An 8,067-nucleotide genomic window follows, 5' to 3' on the forward strand; every position below is an offset into this window, starting at 1 on the left:
TGTAATTTCCCTGTTCACATGTGAAAAATGACCAGTTGAGAAGCTGCCAAAAGGCCTCCATGGGACTGTATCCAGGGAAGAGTCACTGCCTGCAGGGTAGGGAAGGAAACAGGGAGAACTTCTCTGGAGTTTAGAAGAATGAGAGGTGATCTCATTGAAACGTATGAAATTCTGAGGGGGTTTGACAGGGTAGATACCGAGAGGCTGTTTCCACCACCCCACCCCCCCCCCACCCCCGCCCCCGCCAGGCTGAAGAGTCTAGAACTGGGAAGAGTGGGAGGGGGGGTCACAGTCTCAGGATAAGGGGTCGGCTGTTTAGGACTGAGACGGGGGAGAAATTTCTTCACTCGGAGGGTTGTGAATCTTTGGAATTCTCTACCCCAGAGGGCTGTGGATTGCTCAGTCATTGAGTATATTCAAGACGGAGATCGATGGATTTTTGAGGATACTGAGGGAATCAAGGGATATGGGAATGGGACAAAAAGTGGAGTTGAAACAGAAGATCAGCTGCGATCTTACTGAATAGCAGAGGAGGCTCAAGGGACCGAATGGACTACTCCTGCTCCTTTTTCTAATGTTCTTAACATTGGAATAAAAACAGGCCGGATGTGTGAGATGAAAAGATAAGGTCATCGGGTGATCAAATTGTGCTGATATTGTGCAAGTTGTACAATGTGATGAGGAGGTTTTGCGCTGGGGATTTGCCACTTTGTCGTGGGCAGCAATGTGCACCTGTGTCATTTTGGCAAGGCTGCTCTCGAGGTAACGCGTGCAACACAAACGTGGAAAGATACTGCCTGGCAAGGTGCAACTGCTTCTTTAATTGTCAAATAGATTGTTTGCAATGAGTGAACTTTGACGTTTACAACCTGTAATTGAGAATTGAGCGCAGTCTTGTGAAAAGCCTATTGTTTACAGCAGGTCATCAGCTTCACCCAATCACTGCTGAACAAAGTGTTTTTTTTTTATAAAGGTGTTATAAACTCTTGTGAAACACAAAAAAAACAAGTTTATGCTGCAGTCCTTTTTCTCTGTTTGCAGCCTCGCCATGGCCTGTATTTTCAATTCTGTGAACCATCAGCCACTTAAAAGGCTCTATTGGTTGGGGGGCTTATAGCCCCCCAGCTTATAGCAGAGGAAGAATGAGACAGTCTATGTTCTATTGAGCAAGTTATTCACATTCTGAAAATTCTGCATTGTATCACATACCAGCTCCACTGTTACAACCTATCTGTTTTGGGCTGCTGTGTTGAGGGAGATTAGACACATGTTGGGCTCTGTTTATCTCAACCCATTTCAGTGTCCACCACAACTGGTGACGATTGCCCAGGACCTCAGTTTGGACCAGCTAACTTCTATATGTTGTTCAGTGCTGTGCCAGGTCTTGTGGTACCAAAACGTGCTGTGAATGATGTCTACTTGAGCTGAATAGGATTCAGCTCACACTGTGGTTCCATCAGGTCAAACTCCTGGAGCACCTCGCCCAGAGGAGTTCCAGCAAATTGTTTCCCACAACCAAAACTGGGTGATCGAGTCCCCTCTTCTCCCAGACTGTAACTACCCCACCCTCATAGACCCTTTCATGCCAAGGCCAATACATCCTTCCTAAGGTGCGATGCCCAGAAATGAACACAATACTCCAGATGTCTGCACATCAGGTAGGGACATCATCCATCTACTTTGTCGTGTCCGCCAGTCAAACAGCCTGCCAAAACTTGCTGTCAAAGCACACACAAGAATGACTGTTATATTAACTTGCATTTATATAGCGCCTTTAATGTCCACAAGACATCCCAAAGCAGTTTACAGCCAATGAAGTACCTTTTGAAGTGTAGTCACTGTTGTAATGTAGAAAATGCGGCAGTCAATTTGTGCACAGCAAGCTCCCACAAACAGCAATAACAGGGAGAACGGCCCAGCTCTTCTTTGAATTAGTGGCCGTGGGATCTTTTACGTCCACCTAAGAGGGCAGATAGAACCTCACTTTAACAGCTCTTCTGAAAGATGGCATCTCTGACAGTGCAGCACTCCCTCAGTACTGCACTGGGAATGTCAGCCTATGTACACAATTCTCTGGAGTAGGACTTGAATTCACAACCTTCTGACTCAGCAAGGAGTCAATCCCTTCAGAAGAGAAAATAAACTCTCTGTTCAGGACTGACAAAGCTGTGCCTTAGGTGTCTGTGGACCACTGTGGCACTGAAGAACTTAGAACTACGCCAAGCAGTGCATTTACCCAGTGAGCCATTGCAAGCGGACCCACCCCACTCCACCCGAAGTGAGTGCTAGTACACAACATAGCAACCCAAGGCACATCTTTACCTGTGCTGAGTTGGACTCTCTCAGCCAGGGTAGCTGGTGGCATTCTGCAATTGGCTTAGGTGTCTCTTTGGACTGGGGTTGGGATGGCCTTCAAAAGCCTGATCACTATTGAGTGACTAAAGTTTGCTGGAAAACATGTCTGTGTGGAGCTCCTGCTCAGCTGGTCAAACAGTACTTACTGCCCAGTCTCATTTCTCTTCAAACTGAGAGACCTGGGTGAAGAACAGATACATGGGTAAAGTACCAGAATGCTGGACATCCATTTGTAACATGGGTCGGCACCTCTGCGAGAATAGGGGAGATGTATTAACTCTGGAATATATAGAGATCTTGATTGGGTGGGGGTGGGGGTGGAGAATGAATTCTTCTCTGTTATTAGGAACTGAATCAACAATGAATCTTTGCAGAGACCATAAGCACGTCGTGACCCACACAATACGAGACAGTTGAAAGGTAGGATTCTTGCTGGGATTTCTTTTTAGCACTTTGTTCTTCACAGACAGTCATGTGTTACCCAGCTGACCAGGAGAATTTCTGATTCAGTAATTTCTTTTTGCATGTATCCAACACATGCCCCAAACTTTCCAAACCATGTTCAGGCCACATTATACAATCAACCTACTATAAGATCCTTGACCCGGTGTTCAAGTCTTTCCATGGCCTCACCACACCCTAACCCCTGTGATCTCCTCAGTCATGTATCCCTCTGCCACCAGATTAACCTTCGTCCTTCACCAGCAGCCATGCTTTCACCCATTATGTCCCTGTCCTCTTGCACCCCTTCCCCATATCCCTTAACCTCAGCATCTTCCTTTCCTGCTTTAAAAGCTTCCTAAACCTTCTCTCGAACTGGGTTTTCACACTTTTGTTTTCCTCATTTTATCCCCGGGGCTGAAAGGATTAAATTACAAGGATGGGTTGCATAGACTGTGCTTGTATTCCCTCGAGTGTAAAAGATTAAGATTAATATCTGATCGCGATATTGAAGATGATTAAAGGGTTCGATAGAGAGAAACTATTTCCTCTGGTGTGAGGGGAGAGTCCGGAACAAGGGGGGTAGAACCTGAAAATTAGAGCCAGCGCCGTTCAGGGGTGATGTCAGGAAGCACATCTTCACACAGAGGGGGAGTGGAAATCTGGAACTCTCTCCCCCAAAAAGCTGTCGAGGCCTGGGGGTCAATTGGATTTGACAGATTTTTTATTAGTGAGGGGTAGTAAGGATTACGGAACGGCTGAATGGTCTTCTCCTGTTCCTGTGTAACAGGCTCGAGGGGCTGAATGGCCTCCTCCTGTTCCTGTATAACAGGCCCGAGGGGCTGAATGGCCTCCTCCTGTTCCTGTGTAACAGGCCCGAGGAGGGGCTGAATGGCCTCCTCCTGTTCCTGTGTAACAGGCTCGAGGAGGGGCTGAATGGCCTCCTCCTGTTCCTGTGTAACAGGCTCGAGGAGGGGCTGAATGGCCTCCTCCTGTTCCTGTGCAACAGGCTCGAGGAGGGGCTGAATGGCCTCCTCCTGTTCCTGTGTAACAGGCTCGAGGAGGGGCTGAATGGCCTCCTCCTGTTCCTGTGTAACAGGCTCGAGAGGCTGAATGGCCTCCTCCTGTTCCTGTGTAACAGGCCCGAGGAGGGGCTGAATGGCTGAATGAAAGGCGGAGGGGAGAAAACAAAGTGCTCTGACATTCTTTGCTTGGGCAACACTGTAGACATGCAAGGTTTTGAATCCAATTAAGTCTCCACTTGCACATTTTGTCAACATTTGCCAGTCTGAAATAAAATTGTAAAAAAAATCTTTATGATTAATTTCTCAGTATAAAACCACAGAGAGTTCATCTGTGCTCTCAGGATGATTGCCAGTGATGGAGCTTTGAGAGGCTTAGTGTTATAGACAAGGGCAAGGAAAGGCTGAACTCCGCTCCCCACTCCCAATTCACATGAACAGTCACGTTCTCAAGCTTGTGATTCAAGAGAAAGAGGTGATTGTGTCTGTCAGCCAAACTGCTCCAATCCTCAGCGAGAAGAAAAGCTTCAGGAGCCCAGGAGAGGGAAGGGGGGAGGAATCGGAGGGTAAAAACTGGAGAGAAAGAAAACCAGGGCATCTGGACTGTGGCTCCCAACTTTCTTGCACGAACCTATTATGAGACATTAATTATACTACGCACCAGGTTAGGAGATAAATACACACTGGGTTCCCAGGGTCCTGTTACAATGAGGATGGAGCCATTTAAAAATATCTAGATTTTATTTTCTTGGCTCCCTCTTTTTGATTTCCTGGGACACATCTGAAAGGATCAAGCAGATAACCTAAGCCTAGGTCTCTGCCAGCGTTGTCTAAAACTGGTTACTATGAGCTGTCCAAGAACCGTCTCAGGTTCTTTTCCCCGTGGTGCTCACTCACTGCCTCCCCACAACTCCACAGCGAAGAGCAAAAATGCAACACACTTAGCCAAATTTTATTTTATTCAATTTGCTCACCAGTTTCCACCCCTTACCCTTCTTCCCCTGACTGGGGTCACCCACACTAGAGTTACATAGTCTATAGCACAGAGACAGGCCATTCGGCCCATCTGCTCCATGCTGATGTTTCTGCTCCATACGAGCCTCCGCCCTCCCCCTACTTCATCTCCCCCCCCCCCCCCGCTCCCCCCCCAATCCTTCTATTCCTTTCTCCCTCGTGTGTTTATCCAGCTTCCCCCCCTTTAAATGTATCTACGCCGTTCACCTCAACCCACTCCCTGTGGCAGCGAGTCCCCACATTCTCACCGCTCTCTGGGTGAAGACGTTTCTCCTGAATTCCCTGATTGGATTTATTAGCGACTGTCTTATATTGATGGCCTCTAGCCATAAGTAGAAATATCTTTACATCTACTCTATCAAAACCCTTTCACAATTTTAAAGACCTTTATCAGGTCACCCTTCAGTCTTCTCTTTTCTAGAGAAAAGAGCCCCAGCCTGTTCAGACTTTCCTGAGAAGTATATCCTTTCCGTTCTGGTATCATCCTTGTGAATGGCTCAAAAGATGGCAGCGGCCCTTCTGTACACCACTAAAGTCACCATCCTCCATGTGTAAGCAATGACAGTGAGTGACAGCCATTATTCAATATGGAGGCCATCATATCTAAGCAAAGTCACTGGGTTCTGGACTTACGCTGGACCTCCCAAGATCACTGAAGCTAACTGAAGGCTTCCCACTGCTGCCCCAATTCAGGTTAATGAGGATTGAACATGGAATTTCCTGATTTGTGTAGCTCAGCAGTGGTTACCCAAGCTGCTAAGTCCCAGTTCCATAGGCAGTTGAGAAGATAATCCTCACTGTTCTGAGGGAGCTCAACACATTCCAAAATAAAATCCATTATCCATTTGATTTTTTTATGAATCAAATTGAATGATATTGCTGCTGGGGAATGGAACAAGTATCCACATGACGTACTCCTAAATCAGGAGTAGCAAGTTAGATACAGACTAAATCTACCTCTACTTTGCCCCAACCTTTAAAAAGAACCTGACTGTATCATTTTTCCATTTCTCACACTTACCATTATTCTCTCGGAGTGAGGTTGCTAATTTATTCCTGCTACAAGCTCATGACCACTAGAAACTGGATTTAGAGTGCTCACATTTAGTACCCTTGCAGCAAGGCAGAGAGAGACTTTCAATCGGGGCTAGATTTGAGCCTAGATTCTGGAAGGCAAGTGTCTAATCCACTGCACCACCAGATTCCTCCTCCCTTCCCCGAAGGAGTCTCTGACCTTGATCCTTCTGGAGCAGCCGACTGCCTCAGTAAACCTCTGCTCCTATCCAAGCTGCAAGACCTTTCTCCAAATGTGAGCTATTCGAAAACAAGAGTTTAAGTCAACTCTGCAACAAAGTTGGGACCAGTAGTTGCCACCCTTACACATAAAGCTCATTCCATATCATTTAAAACATATGGAAAATTAGCATATTAAACCCCTACCTCTTCTGAAGCTGCTCCCCACTCTATTAAAATGCCCCTACGTGTAGTTTTGTGACACGGGCAAATGCTGAAACTAGCATGGTGCACATGTGCAAGTGCACCTCTGCATCGTGACAATGTGTCAATGGCCAATGTCATGCAATATAATTACCCTGTAACAGATCCACCCCGGTTGAAGTCAACCCAGTACAGGGTCACTCTCCCCAATGAGTTGATCCCAGTACAGGATCAAATCCCTCCCCACTTCCCAATATGGATTCATTCCCCATCAAAATAACCTCTCTGCTTCAACAAAATAAGATTTTGGTTCAAATCCTAACCTTGGGACATTTTATTCTCAAATGGCTCCACCTCATGTTTGGCACAAGCAGTAAATTAATGTTTCTGAAACAACAGAGCTCACAGAAAAAGTCAATGTGCATCGTGAAGTCTCTATACTACAGTTAGGGGCAGGGCCCCAGACCACAGAATCTCAGGAAGCGGCCATTTAGCCCATTGTGCCTGTGCTGCCTCCCTGAAAGATCCATTCAATGAGTCCCACTCCTCTGCTCCTTCCCCATGTCAGTGCAAATGTCTCCTTTTCAAGTATTTATCCAATTCCCCCTTTTGGAAGTTACTATTGAATCTGCTTTTACTGCCCTTTCAGGCAGTGCGTTCCAAATCACAACAACTCACTGCATTAAAAGAAATTTGCGTCTCCCCCTCTGGTACTTTTGTCGATTATCTTAAATCTGTGTCCCTCTGCTTCTCATCTTTGCAATGACTTTTCTTCTCCTCAGTTTTAGAATCACCGAGCACGTCAGGGTCCCTCCCTTGGAAATAAAACCTAGTTAACTGTGCACAACTGCCTCTGCCCATGAGGGGAAGTTCTTGTACATCATTATTGGCCACAAATTGAGGGATAAGCACTTAGACTGCAACTGGAAAAATAGACAATAACACCAGCAGCACTCCTGTCCTGCGTCCCAAGATGATTCTCGGCTCCTTCAGGACCCTCATTTAGATCACAGCAAAGTTAGGGCAGCAAGATAGCGGGGTCACAAGACTGACACTGCTGAAAGCTAACTGACCATATAGATCCTGCTTAAAGCTTTGCAGGTTGCATTGTATGAGTCGCATTGCTCAAAAGGGAGAGAGCAAGAATATTCTGTCATTCGCATGCCTTCTGGTTCCTGGAGCAAACTGAGATTGAAGTTCGATTATGGCATGAGGTTTTCCAATTAAAACAAGCAAATTATTTTATCTCCATTCATGTGTTTAGGAACCTAAAGGTTCTTCCCATTTGGGGAGGGGAGACTGTCCCAGTCCCACTGTGAGAACTCACATTCTCAGTGGCCTGCTCTTCTCCTCCAATTTTCTGTCTAGTTTTTTTCCCTCACCCTGAATACAGTGAATCTTGAATGTGTTTGGTATCTGGTATCTCGCCCAAAGGGCTGTCCCTCACGTGTGTGTGCTTGGACGCTGATAGTCAGTGCGCTCTTTGACCATGATGGAAGGGAGACCAAGCTAAGCCTGGACAACATCCAGTCTTGGGCTGATAAGTGGCAAGTAACATTCGTGCCACACAAGTGCCAGGCAATGACCATCTCCAACAAGAGAGAATCTAACCATCTCCCCTTGACATTCAATGGCATTACCATCGCTGAATCCCCCACTATCAACATCCTGGGGGTTACCATTGACCAGAAACTGAACTGGACCAGCCACATAAATGCTGTGGCTACAAGAGCAGGTCAGAGGCTGGGAATTCTGCAGAAAGTAACTCAACACCTGACTCCCCAAAGCCTGTCCACCA

The 8,067-nt window shown here is 46.5% G+C and overlaps 1 protein-coding gene across 2 annotated transcripts in view; it reads right to left on the reverse strand.

The window, feature by feature from the left end:
- LOC137358640 (zinc transporter ZIP10-like) overlaps positions 1–8,067 on the reverse strand; it is a 30,349-nt gene that overhangs the window by 20,569 nt on the left and 1,713 nt on the right. Inside the window, exon 1 of one of the 2 annotated variants that reach the window (XM_068024776.1) lies at positions 1,822–1,896. The exons of the other annotated variant lie outside the window; for it this stretch is intronic. The gene's annotated coding sequence lies outside the window, so the exon portion shown is untranslated. Of the gene's footprint in view, positions 1–1,821; positions 1,897–8,067 lie in introns of those variants that run through there. 2 annotated transcript variants of the gene reach the window in all.

The sequence above is a fragment of the Heterodontus francisci genome, chromosome X (assembly GCF_036365525.1).
Source record: "Heterodontus francisci isolate sHetFra1 chromosome X, sHetFra1.hap1, whole genome shotgun sequence".
In the NCBI taxonomy this organism is placed as follows: domain Eukaryota; kingdom Metazoa; phylum Chordata; class Chondrichthyes; order Heterodontiformes; family Heterodontidae; genus Heterodontus; species Heterodontus francisci.